General features: G+C 42.5%; 1 pseudogene; it reads left to right on the top strand.

The window, feature by feature from the left end:
- Positions 1 to 1,908: 1,908 nt before the first annotated feature.
- On the top strand, positions 1,909 to 2,798 carry LOC100452484 (MKI67 FHA domain-interacting nucleolar phosphoprotein-like; annotated as a pseudogene).
- Positions 2,799 to 13,332: the final 10,534 nt, after the last annotated feature.

Raw genomic sequence — 13,332 nt, forward strand, 5'->3', positions numbered from 1 at the left:
TTTGTTCCTTTCATTACTGAGTAGAAATCCATTGATGGATATATCACATTTTGTCAGCAGAGAGCCTTTTAAACTTGGATTCCAACTTCCTGTGATCTAAATGAAACCCTCCAAACACAGGACTTATAGGGGAAGCTGCTGTGCATGTCAAAATAGCTACTTATCAGAACCAGCTTTGTCATCAGGACCCTGAACTGCTGCAGAAATTTTTATTATTTTGCGACTTCTTTTTTACAAGGAACTTTTGTGCTACTACACATCAGGACTTTTGAAGCATCTGATACATCCGTTTAATAAGTATGAGCATGTGTCTGAGTGGACAAGAAAGTGAAACCATCATGATATATTGCATATTTTTTCCTCCCCCAGACTGGACCAGGGAATTTCTCAACTTTCTACAGTATCCTGTCTCCATTTACAAAGCTTAACAGTATTAAAGATCCTGCTGCCTTTGTTAGGCAGATTTGGAGGGAAGGCCCAATAGCAAGGATGGAGAGGAAAAAGAGAGTGCAGCTTGTGGAACAGGAAGCCCCCCCCAACCCCGGGTCTGCGCTTGGCTCCCAGCTGTTGAGGATGTTGTGGATGGTGAGGTGCTGATGGTGTCCTGAGGCAGTCTAGCATCTCCAGTGTGCCCAGAAGGTCTTGATTCGAACCTTACCCCTATTTCACAAGTGTTTAAAAGCTGTTTTTGCTTTTGTTATTTTCCTAAATAATCATTACTTGGTAGTTAGTTATTAATCTTTCTTTGGGAGAGGGACAGGACTTTAAAACTGAAGAACATAATTTTCATTAAAATATCAAAAATGGAAAAAGATTACTTTGTAAACAATTTGCTAAACAAACCAAATGGCAGCTGTTGAGAATCTCAATAAAATGTTAAATGCATATGCTGCTTTTAGAAGAAATAAATTAAAAAATGCATTTGCTGGCAGTGGTACCCTTTTGCCTAAGGTCAGGTCACTGCGTCATCATACTGTGGTGGGGGGTCTGTGTGGTATATATGTGTGAAACTTTTCATCTCAGGATGGATCATAATCTTAGTTGCAATTTTCCTTCCAAATAGGGTTACAAAGTAGTAAAACATGGGCTTGGAAGTGACAGACCTGAGTGAATCAGGACTGCTTAAAAAAAAAATCCAATAAAACTAACTTTTAATAATCCTGAGGTTGGTTTTTGAAACAATAGATACAATTATTTACTCTAAGCATCTGGTTATAATTTTGAATCAGTAATACATATTGTCTCCACCTTTGTTTTTTTATGGAAACAAAGTTTTCATCCAGAAAACCCCAAAACAGTGACTTTTTTTTTTTTTTTTTTTGGTAAGGCAGGGTCTCACTCTGTCACCCAGGCTGGAGTGGAGTGGTAGATCTCACCTTACTGAAGCCTTGACCTCCCACCTCAGCCTCCGGAGTAGCTGGGACCACAGGCACCACCGCGCCCAGCTAATTTATTGCATTTTTTGTAGAGATGGGGTTTTGCCATGTTGCCCAGGCTGGTCTCAAACTTCTAGGCTCAAGCCGTTCGCTCACTTCAGCCTCCAAAAGTGCTGTGACTACAGGCATGAGCCACTGTGCCCAGCCTGAAAGGACTTTTTAAAACATAAGTTCAAGCATCTCATCTGAACTCTTTTAATTGGAGGTATCTCTTCTCTCATTCTCCTCATCTTTGGTGTTCCCCCGAGTTCACTGCTGACTGGGATGTACAACATATATTTCAAAGTCAAGGCTGGGTGCAGTGGCTCACGCCTATAATCCCAGCACTTTGAGAGTCCAGGGCAGGCAGATCGCTTGAGTCCAGGAGTTCTAGACCAGCCTGGGCAACATGGCGAAACCCTCTTTGTATTAAAAATACAAAAAATTGGGAGTTCCTGGGAGCGCCACCGGGAGTTGGTGGGCCCCTTTTGGCATGGTGGCCTTTTCCGGCCTGGCTCAGCCAATCCTGTCTCTGAAACCGCAGGAAGATGCCCAGTTGAAGAAGGAAGTGGCTCAGGTTCACAAGCGCATAACCAGGTGGAAAAAAAACAAGAACAACTTTCTCCTGGAGTAGTCTATGTGCGCCACCTACCTAATCTACTTAATGAAACCCAGATCCTTTCCTATTTCTCCCAGTGTGGCACTGTTACAAGGTTCAGACTGTCCAGAAAGAAAAGGACTGGAAATAGCAAAGGCTATGAATTTGTGGAGTTTGAGTCTGAGGATGTTGCAAAGATAGTTGCTGAAACAATGAACAACTACCTATTTGGTGAAAGACTCTTGGAGTGTCATTTTATGCCACCTGAAAAAGTACAGAAAGAACTCTTTTAAAGACTGGAATATTCCATTTAAGCAGCCATCATATCCATCAGTGAAACGGTATAATCAGAATCGGCACTTACACAAAAACTACGGATGGAGGAGCGATTTAAAAGAAAGAAAGAAAGAAAGATTACTCGGGAAGAAATTAGCTTAAAAAGGAATTGACTATGATATTCCTTCTTTGATTTTACAGAAAATGGAAAATATTTCAAAAATGAATCATCGATGTCTACAAAAGGCCAGGTTTTACATAAGAAGAAGAAAAAGGTTTTAGGCCCTCCTGACACTCCTGAGAAGACTGTGGATAGCCAGGGCCCCACACCGGTTTGTAAATCAACGTTTTTGAAGAGATGAAAATCTGAAGTGGCTGAAATGAATGATGATGATGAAGATAATGAAATAGTTTTCAAACAGCCCATATCCTGTGTAAAAGAAGAAATACAAGAGACTCAAATACCTACACATTCACAGAAAAAAAGATGAAGAAAAAGCAATCAGTGATTTTCAATGTATTATATATAATATTTCTTTTGAAAAATATAATATTTTTGTGATAAAAAATACAAAAAATTAGCTGGGCATGGTGGCTCATGCCTGTAGTCTCAGCTACTTGGGAGGCTGAAGTGAGAGGATCACCTGAGCCCAGGAAGTTGAGGCTGCAGTGAGCCATGATCGCTGCACTGCACTCCAGCCAAGTCAAGTCATTACATGTATCTTAACCTGTTCTAGGCTGGCTTATGAGAGATTTGTATTAAGAATACAATAGGCAATCTCACAGACATCTAAGAACAGAACTCAAAATATGACCCCACCATGGAAGGACTGGGCTGGAAGGTGATTTTTCTCTCCTGCATGGCTTCACTCTGGACTTCTGCTCCATGCTTGTGCTTTGCTCTGCAGATGGACATTCAGCATGTGCTCCAGGCTTCTCCAGTCTCTGAGGCTTTGGCCTGCCCTGGCAGTACCCGTGGTCCCAGTGTTACTGGACCTTTCCTTACACATGCTCCTCCGCAAAAAAATCTATCAAACACTCTCTGTGTCATTTCCAATTAGCAGGATAGAGAATCTGATCTGTCTAGCAGCAGAGGTGGGAGTTCCCTGGTTGTCCCTGGATTTGTAGTGCTGCCCTTTCCAAAGACTCGAGGAGGGGCCAGATATCCAAAAAGAGGGTATGGGTTGGGAATCAGTAATACAGTCTACTTCAACAAGAAAGTATAAAGTAGAGGCGGTGGCTCACACCTATAATCCCAGCACTTTAGGAAACCCAAGTGGGTGGATCACTTGAGCTCAGGAGTTCGAGACCAGACTGGGCAACATGGCAAAACCCCATCTCTACTAAAAATACAAAAAATTAGCTGGGCGTGGTGGCACATACCTGTAGTCCCAGCTACTTAGGAGGCTGAGGTGGGAGGATTGCTTGAACCCAGGAAGTCGAGGCTGCAGTGAGCTAAGATCACGATGCCGCTGCACTCCAGTCTGAGTGACAGAGCAAGACCTTGTCTCAAAAAAAAAAAAAAGTATAAAGTGGAAGCATCTGTATGCATGATTGAAGTCATGCTTTCCATATATTTTTTTCCACTTTGCCTTTTTTCTGTCTAAAACACTGTATCTTAAGCTTTTCCCTATGTTATTAAGTACTCATAAGCATTATTTTAACAGTTGTATCAGAATCTATTATCTGGACTCATTATCATTTATCCATCTGCAGTTGCTGGAGATACTGCCCTTTCTGCCACACTCAGTCACCTTGACTGACCTTGCTCTGTGTCCAGTTATCTGCTAATACACATACTGGTCATTTAGGAGTTAAAGTTAAGAATAAATAGTTATCATAGTTCCTAACATTTCAAAAAGAATGTGTCTTCCTAAAAATAGAATGACTTGGTGGTTAAGATAATTTTAAAGATAAATAGATAAATTGATATTGAAATTAACATTTTGCTTTCTTCTTGTATCTATTCTTCACTTCTCTGTCATTTTGATGGATAAAATTTCATTTGGAAGGGTTTTTATTTCAAAATAGAAACAGCGTATGACATGAGAATGGGAACTCTGAAAGGTTCAACTTTCTAGTCATTAGTTTCCTAAGATTTTCACAAAAGCTACGGTAGTCAATCATGATTGGCCTGTATTGAAAGTGAGTTGACATTACGTACAACGTATGCATATACTTTCTATCAGATATAGACAAATAGGTGGTGTGTTTGGAAAAGTATTGGGCTAGGAGTCAGGAAGCTTGACTGTTGGTCCCAACCCTGTTTCTTCAGCTGAGCACCCCTAGACAGTAATTCAGCAGCTATTTCTTAAATACCTAATGAGTTTCAGACTTTGTAGTTGGGCTGGGAATATAGACAATCACGCATTCATGATTCTCCAAGCCTCCCTTTCTCACCCCAGCTCACTGTGAGCTTTCTTATGCATTGTGTAAATTTGTCTCCTAACAGTCCCCAACTCTCTCTCCAACCGGCTTCCCAGGGCAGTTGTGCAGATCAAATGAGGGAGGATATGTGTGAAAGCAGATTTTAAATGATTTTAAAATGCAATAAAAATATGGCCCATGAAAAATTATTTAAAGATCCTTAGAATTTTAAATACACAGTACATTAACCTGAGTTCTCTATGGTTTTTATTTTAAATAGATATGAAAGTTTTACGATGGACCACTGATACGGTTGAAAATCTTGGCTTGATTATTCTCCAAGGAAATGATACAGTGGTTTGTGTGATTAATTTTATAAAATTGCCAGCCAAAAAAAAAGAAAACAAAATCTTTTTTGAGTTGAGTGATTGGATCAAAGGAACGTTGACTGTATAATGGAGAAATGTTTTCTGTGTTCACTAACAGCTTGCCTTTGTTTGATTCCAGCTGCAGCATATCGTGAGTGATGAGATCCGTGTGCGGGTGACTGACCTTTACCTGGCAGAAAATAATAATGGGGCCACCGGAGCCCAGCCAAACACACAGAACTCAAGGAGCCTCCTGGAGTCAATGTATCAGCAGAAAGCTGAACAGCTAATGTCAGATGAGAATTGCTTTAAGGTGAGAGTTGCTCATGTAGTCAAAGACCTTGCTGGTGACAATGTAAGTTGTTAGGATTCTCTGAACCAGAAGTTAAAGCCAGGGTACTTTGACCCCATGATTCTACTCCTGGAACTTTTTAGAATTCCTAATGAGTTCACCAGAGAAATATAAAGGGAAAAAACTATCTTCCTGGACAAACTGCTTTGTTTCTTTCTTGCCTTTAAAAAAAAAAGAAAAAAAAAACTAGTTATATAAGATTTTTACAATTTTGTATTCTTCATTTTCTCTGAATATTTTTCATAGTATACTTTGTAAGTATTATTGTTAGAAAAATGTTGGTACATGAAATCCATGGTCATGGTCATTATAGAAAAGAAAATGTAGGCCCGACACACATGGCTCACACTTGTAATCCCAGCACTCTGCGAGGCCGAGGTAGGCAGATCGCTTAAGAACAGCTTGGGCAATGTGGCAAAACCCCATCTTTGCAAAAAATACAATACAGAAATTAAGCAGGTGTGGTGGTGTGCGCCTGTAGTCTCAGCTACTCAGGAGACTGAGGTGGGAAGATCACTTAAGCCTGGGAGGTTGAGGCTGCAGTAAGCCCTGATCGCATCACTGCACTCCAGCCTGGGTGACAGACCAAGACCCTATCTCAAAAAAGAAAAAGAAAAAAAAATGTAGATAACCAAAAAAAGTCACCTTAGAATTCTTCCCTGAAATTACCATTGATGACATTTCTAGACTTTTCCATGCTTTAATATATATTTTGAAAGAGTTTATACTGGACAAATGGTCTTTAATTTTTTTTTCTTTTTTTTTGAGACAGGGTCACGCTCTGTTGCACAGGCTGGAGTGCAGTGGTGCGGTCTTGGCTCACTGCAACCTCTGCCTCCTGGGTTCAAGTGATCATCATGCCTCAGCCACCCTAGTAGCTGGAATTACAGGCATGTGCGACCACACTGGCTAATTCTTGTAGTTTTGGTAGAGATGTGTGTCAGGTCCCAGGGTCCAGGTCCAGCCCATGCTGAAGTCTGAGGGGAGTGGGTGGGTGATCAGAAAGAACACTCGGGGGCCATAGGCAGATGAAAGACAGCTTTATTCAGCAGCAGCTCTCATTAACAACTTTCTTACACTAGTTTTCTTATTAGCAGCTTACTCTTCCACTGTTCACCGTGTATCGGCTGTCTGAGCTAGCTGCCCCCCGACATAGCTGCGCAGCTGGCTCTCCCTTGCCTTCAGGGTCAGCAGCTTAACTCTTTCTCTCTCTGGGCATGAGCAAGCCCAGCTGTGTCCTGGGTCCCTCCCTTTCACCTGCAAGATGGACAGCTTTGGCTCCCTCTCTCTTTCTCTGGGCGCCAGTGCACTCACATGTCAAACCATGTGGAGTGGAGCCGAGCCGAGCCCCCAAGAGCCATATATATCTTATGCACGGCATCAACAGGGCAGTTATACCTTTTACAGACAATAGTGGCATAAAGCCAAGTATGAACTTACACAAACAGGTTATATTACAAGTGGAGGTGTGCGCTTGCCCGCCAAACTTGTGAGTCACACAAGCTTGGATATACGCCTCGGTCTATTCCTTGACCAAAGCACATCCATGTTCCTTATAATGTGGTTTTGCCATGTTGGCCAGGCTGGTCTCAAACTCCTGGACTCAAATGATCTGCCCGCTTCAGCCTCCCAAAGGGCTGAGATTACAGGTGTGAGCCACTGCATCTGACCAGAAATGGTGTATTTTTGCTCAATTAGCAAAACTTTTGGGTCTTTAATGTCTTTTCTATGGCTATTTGATATTCACTTTATAGAGAATTAATGCCTGTATTGTTGGACATTTAGGTTGTTTCCAATTTTTCACCATTATAATGGATAATTATAAAAGCAAATAGTTGGAAACAACCTAGATGTCCAACCCACTATGGGGATGGGTTAATGACATCCTGTTATGAGTACTGGAGACATATTTTGCAATTCTTAAAAATATATTATAAGTTGTAAAACTGCAGCATCTGTGCCCCCCACCAATCTATTTTGGAAATAGCTGTATTTGTGTGTATATATTAAGTTATTGTCAGGTTGTAAGCTTTACTAGCAGAGGGGAATATTGAAGGTTTTAAAAGAACACTGAGCTAGATCTAGCTTCTGGCTCTGTGTGTTTATTGACTAGTGGTGTGCCTTGAGAAACCAGAAGTCTCTGAATTTCAGTTTTGTCTCTGTGTAAAATGAAGAAGGTTGAAATAAAAAATTCTCGGCCGGGTATGGTGGCTCACGCCTGTAATCCCAGCACTTTGGGAGGCTGAGGCAGGCAGATCACAAGGTCGTGAGATCAAGACCATCCTGGCTAATATGGTGAAATCCTGTCTCTACTAAAAATACAAAAAAATTAGCTGGGTGTGGTGGCAGGCACCTGTAGTCCCAGCTACTCAGGAGGCTGAGACAAGAGAATGGTGTGAATCCAGGAGGCAGAGCTTGCAGTGAGCCGAGATCAGAGATCACACCACTACACTCCAGCCTGGGTGACAGAGCAAGACCCTATCTCAAAAAATCTCAAGTTTTCTTCCAGGCTCTGATCTTCTCTATGTGATTCTGATAGTTACCTTGTCTGCAGAAAGCCCTTAGAGTAAGGGCACTGAGAATCTCAGGGTTCTGAAAGGGGAGATCCACGTGCTATCACCATTGATAGTTGTTTTGTGCAAAACATGGTTTGCTTGCCTCTATTGGGGTGTTGCTTTTAAGTATGTATTTTTTTTTAAATCATACAAATAATATTAGTGGAACTCAGAATTTCAGGAACTTCATATGCAGTTGGTGCCATTATAACAACACTTTTCTTGTTTTGTTTTTGAGAAAGGGTCTCATTCACCTGCTTTTGAGAAAGCAGGGGGACTGGCTTTGGCTGGAGACAGGGTCAAAAGGGCTCTCCTGGAATGGCACATTCCCATCTCAGGGAGGGAGCTCTGTTGGGAACATGAGATGGACCAATAAGATCCAACCATTAGGAAAGTGGCCCTTGGTCTGTCCAGTTTTAATGGAGGAGGGTGCTTGATGCAATGACCACTTCTGATGGGGAAACTAGTCAGAGACATGGGCATTCATTGTTTTTCCCATGTGTGCCCCACTGGGGCCCAAACTTGAGGGCTGAAAAGTTCCAGGAGACAGATCAAGAGTGGTGTACATGCCATGGCTGCCCAAGCTGAGCTCTTCCCACTACCCCTCGGTCCTACCCTCTGGAACCCTGGGCAGGTTGGCAGAAGCCCTTTTTGTGGTCTGGGCTTCTGGCCAGGATGCCTATGGCTTCCTAACACCTATGTGGGGCAGTCTAGTGTAAAGATCCTGAAAGTAGGAGAAGAGCAATTGATCAGATGAATCCAAGATGTAATTAAAACTGTCTCTGATGGCAAAGCCTTTGATGCTGAAGAGTCTGGCCCATAGAGAGATGGCCCTGAGCATGGCACCTCTGACTAAATCCCTCACTCTGACCCACTGAACATGTAAGCCCAGCCTTGCTCACAGTCGGGGCTGGAGGAAGACCTCATGGAGGCCACTCAATAACTGCATTTCCTGTCATAGCTGATTTCACCCACACCGTCCTCTGCCCCAGCCAGCCCAGCCCCGTCATGCCCTGCCATTGCAGTCAGGGCTCTTTAGGGTGAGTAACAGAAAATTCACTCGAGTTGGCTTAGGCAAGAAAGGAAGTTCATTGGTCATTAAGTTAGCCACAGGCAGGGCACGGAACAGTTGGGCCTCAGGAATACCTGGACTCAGGGTCACCAACACTGTCAGGATTTGCAGGCTCCTTCCCTTGTCTCTGTCTCCATCTCAGCCTGCAGATCAGTTTTGTGCTCTCAGAGTAACTTTCCCCACAAGGTTGGAATCAGACTGTTGGCAGCACGAGGCTTCCGTCTTCCTGGCTTTGCCCCCAAGAAAGGATGGGGCTCCCCTCCATTAGTTCCTATTCGGAAAATTCCAGAAGAAAGCTTCTGCTTGGTCTGGTCTGGGTTGGCTGGGTAGCTGGGACACTAAACCTGCCAAGCCCTCTAGCGGCATGTGGTTGAAGTAAGGTGGGGAGATGTATTAGTCAGTTCAGGGTGCCATGCCAAAATACTACAGACTGGGTGGCTTAAACCACAAATATTTATTTCTCACAGTTCTGGAGGCTGGGAAATCCAAGATCAAATTGCCACCAAGGTAGGTTTCATTCTGAGGCCTCTTCTCTTGGCCTGTAGGTGGCTGCCATATTGTGTGCTCACATGACCTCTTCTTTGTATTTGTGCAGAGAGAGAGTGAGTGCACTCTTTGGTGTCTCCTCTTATAAGGACACTAATTCTATGGAATCAGGTCCCCACCCTTAGGACCTCATTTAACCTTAATGATTCCCTGAGAGGCCTCATCTCCAAATACAGCCACACAGATGTTTAGGGCTTCAACATATGAATTTGGAGGAGACAGAGACATTCAGTCCATGATGGGAAGAAAAACTATTCACGAAAAAAGGGATGCAGTGGCCAGAAAAGGGGGCAGATGAAACTATAGATGCTCTCCCCATTTCCCCCAATACATAACACACACACACACACACACACACACACAGCCCTGCCTTTGCCCCTTCCCCACAAGGCCACTCCCTACCCCATGTTTATTTACCTCCCTCCTATCCTGCTCTCTGGAGCTGCCCCTTCCCCTAAGTTGTCCTGTTGCTCACTGAATGCTACAAACAGGTAGGTGCATGTAAATGTAGCCCGAGACTACATGGTCCTCCTAGACCATGTGTGTTCTGAGCCCCACCATGGGACCGGGCAGGAAGTAGGTATCACCCATGTCTATTGTCCTCAGGCACAGCCTAGCCCTGGGACATGAGCTCAGGTGGTGCTGCAGCTTTGTTGGGTTCACCTCAGGCCTCCTTACCCCTAATCCACTTATAAGGTTCCCAGGGCCTTGATACCTCTGTCCTTGGAAGAAAAGAATGTGATTACCCAGCTCATACAAACCTGCTAGTGGCTTCCCATAATAGAAGGACATAATTTTCTAGTTCAAAAGAGTCTATCAAGTGACAAGCACAGTGAATGAAGAAAGACTACAACAAGGCACATCACTGGGAAATTCCAGAAAACCAAGGATAGAGAGAAAATCCTAAAATCTTCCAGAGAGAAAAGACAGGTCATATATAAAGAGCCAAGACTCTGCATGACTCTGCCTTCTTCCCAGCAACACTGGGAGCTGGAAAATAATAGAGCAATATTTCCCAATGTGAGGAGAAGTTACATTTAAATTAGAGCTTTATATCCAGCCAAACTATTAATCAGGAGTTGGGGTAGAATAATGACATTTAAAAATATGTGGGGGTCAGAAAGCTTGGCTTCCATTCACTCTTTCTCAGGAAGTCACTGGAACATGTATTGCAACACGATGCAAGGGTAAACCAAGGAAAAAGAAGATACGGGGCCAGGGAACAGGAGATGCACACAGAAGAGGCAGCAGAAAATTCAGAGAAATGCCAGGATGCCAGCCGTGCCATGGGCTGAGAGATCTGAGTCCAGTTTGGAGCATAAGGATGGAGGGGCAAGGGAGAAAGGGATGCCTCCTGGAAAATAACAGGGCTGATAGAGTAGCTGGTGTATCTTAGTTTTTGGATAATTATTACTAGGCATTTCATAGATCAGTTGGAGCATCTGGGGGAAAAAAAAGGTCGTTAATAGATACAAAAACATATAAGCAAATGAAAGGAAAAATTCTGAAGCAATGATCAACTCCAGGGGAAAAAAAGGAAACAAATGAAACAATTTCAGTGCAGGACTTGGCTTAGGAAACAAAATTTAGATATCTACAAGAGTGTAAATGCATTTGATTTCATAAGATGTGATCTAGTCAAATTGGTAGAATGGAGGCTCCCTCACTTGTAAGGGAGGTAAGCCCTATACTCTGTTATGCCAGGAAGTCGACAGATACCAAGGAAAACAAATCAAGAAATAGCAACATAAGCATTATTTAGAAGTATGATTATACCAGAGGAAGTAGCAAAATGAGTTTAAAGTGATGGCCTCTGGGAATTAGGACTCAAAGGCAAGAAAGGAAAGGGCAGAGGAAATGCTCTCTGATATAAGCCTTTCGTTACCATTTGGTTCTTTTTTTCTTCTTTTTTTTGTCTTACTGAGGATTTCTTGCTCCAGATACCATTTTGTTCTTAACTCTGTGTGTCTAGTACTTTGATCAGAATTAAATATGTTATAAGTTCTGGAGATCTGTTGTACCGAATGATGACTACAGTTAATAATAATGTATACTTGAAAATTGCTAAGAGAGATTTTTTTGCTTTTATTATTATTTTTAATTGACACAAGAATTGTCCATATTTTTGGGGTACAGTATAATATTTTTATACAATGTGTAATGAACCAATCAGGGTAATTAGCATCTCCACCACCTCAAACATTTATCTTTTCTTTGTTCTGGGAGTATTCAAAATGCACTCTTCTAGCTATTTGAAAATATATAATAAATCGTCATAAATTATCATCACCCTATAATGCTAAATAACACTAGAACTACTCCTCCTATTTAGCTGTTTTGTTTTATTTCCAGGCAGGGTCTCACTCTGCCCCCCAGGCTAAAGTGCAGTGGTACAATCACAACTCACTGCACTCTTGACCTCTCAGACCCAAGCAATCCTCCCACCTCAGCCTCCAGAGTAGCTGGGACAGCAGGCATGCACCAACATGCCTGGCTAATTTTTAAAATTTTTTAAAGAGATGGAGTCTCCCTATGTTGCCCAGGCTGGTCTCAAACTCCTGAGTTCAAGTGATCCTCCCACCTCAGTCTCCTAAAGTGCTAGGATTACAGGTGTGAGCCACCAAACTCAGCCATGTACTCTTGTATCTGTTAACCTGTTAACCAACCTTTGGCTACCCCCTCCCCCTTACCCTTCCTCTCCTCTAGTAAACACTACTCTAAGCAAATAGATCTTATATATTCTTACCACAATCATAATAATAATAATAATAATAATAAAAGTATGTGAGGTGATGAAAATGTTAATTAACTTGATTTAATCATTTCATAATGTATGCATATATCAAAACATCACATTGAACACTGTAAATATACACAATTTTTATTTATCAATTATACTTTAATAAAGATGGAGGAAGAATTGAATATCACATTAAAACAAAAAACAATTGCAGGCCGGGTGCAGTGGCTCACGTCTGTAATCCCAGCACTTTGGGAGGCTGAGGCAGGCAGATCACCTGAGGTCGGGAGTTCAAGACCAGCCTGGCCAAAATGGTGAAACCCCATCACTAGGAAAAATACAAAAATTATCTGGGTGTGGTGGCGCACATCTGTAATCCTAGCTACTCGGGAGGCTGAGGCAGGAGAATTTGCAGTAAGCCGAGTTCACGCCACTGCACTCCAACTGGGCAACAGAGTGAGACTCTGTTTAAACACACACACACACCCCCCCATCAACAACAACAAAAAAAATTGCAAAACCTAAAGAAAATCTTTAATCTAGTCCAGACCAGCCTTTTACAGATGAGGTCACTGAAGTGCAAAGAGGTGAACTGACTTGTCTAATCTTACACAGCAAGTCACTGGAAGAACTTGACCTGAAATCGAAAGCCAAGCATTTTCTATTACCTCCAGGTTTTTCAGTCCAGCCCTCCCAGGGCTCTGCTTTGGGGATTGGTATTGGTGACAAAGGGAATAGAGAGGAACATGCATAGAACTCTCCTTTTAGATTGACATTTTCACACTGTGCCAGGTCGTCCGCAAGAAACAGTGCAAGCTCCAAGATTGCTCGCCCCAACCCTTTTCCTACTCCCCAACCTCTCTCATAACCAACTTCAGCTAAAAGTTCTGAGAAGAAAAGGGAATTTTAGATGACTCTCACTAGGGTGTAAATGACTCCCACCATGATTTTTATTTTATTGGGTCATAACTCCAAAAGCAGTTTGATAGATAGGATGTCAGGCAGTAGGATGAAGACAGATGGGGAAACTGCCTAGGGTCATG

Source organism: Pongo abelii, chromosome 8, assembly GCF_028885655.2.
Source record: "Pongo abelii isolate AG06213 chromosome 8, NHGRI_mPonAbe1-v2.0_pri, whole genome shotgun sequence".
NCBI lineage: Eukaryota > Metazoa > Chordata > Mammalia > Primates > Hominidae > Pongo > Pongo abelii.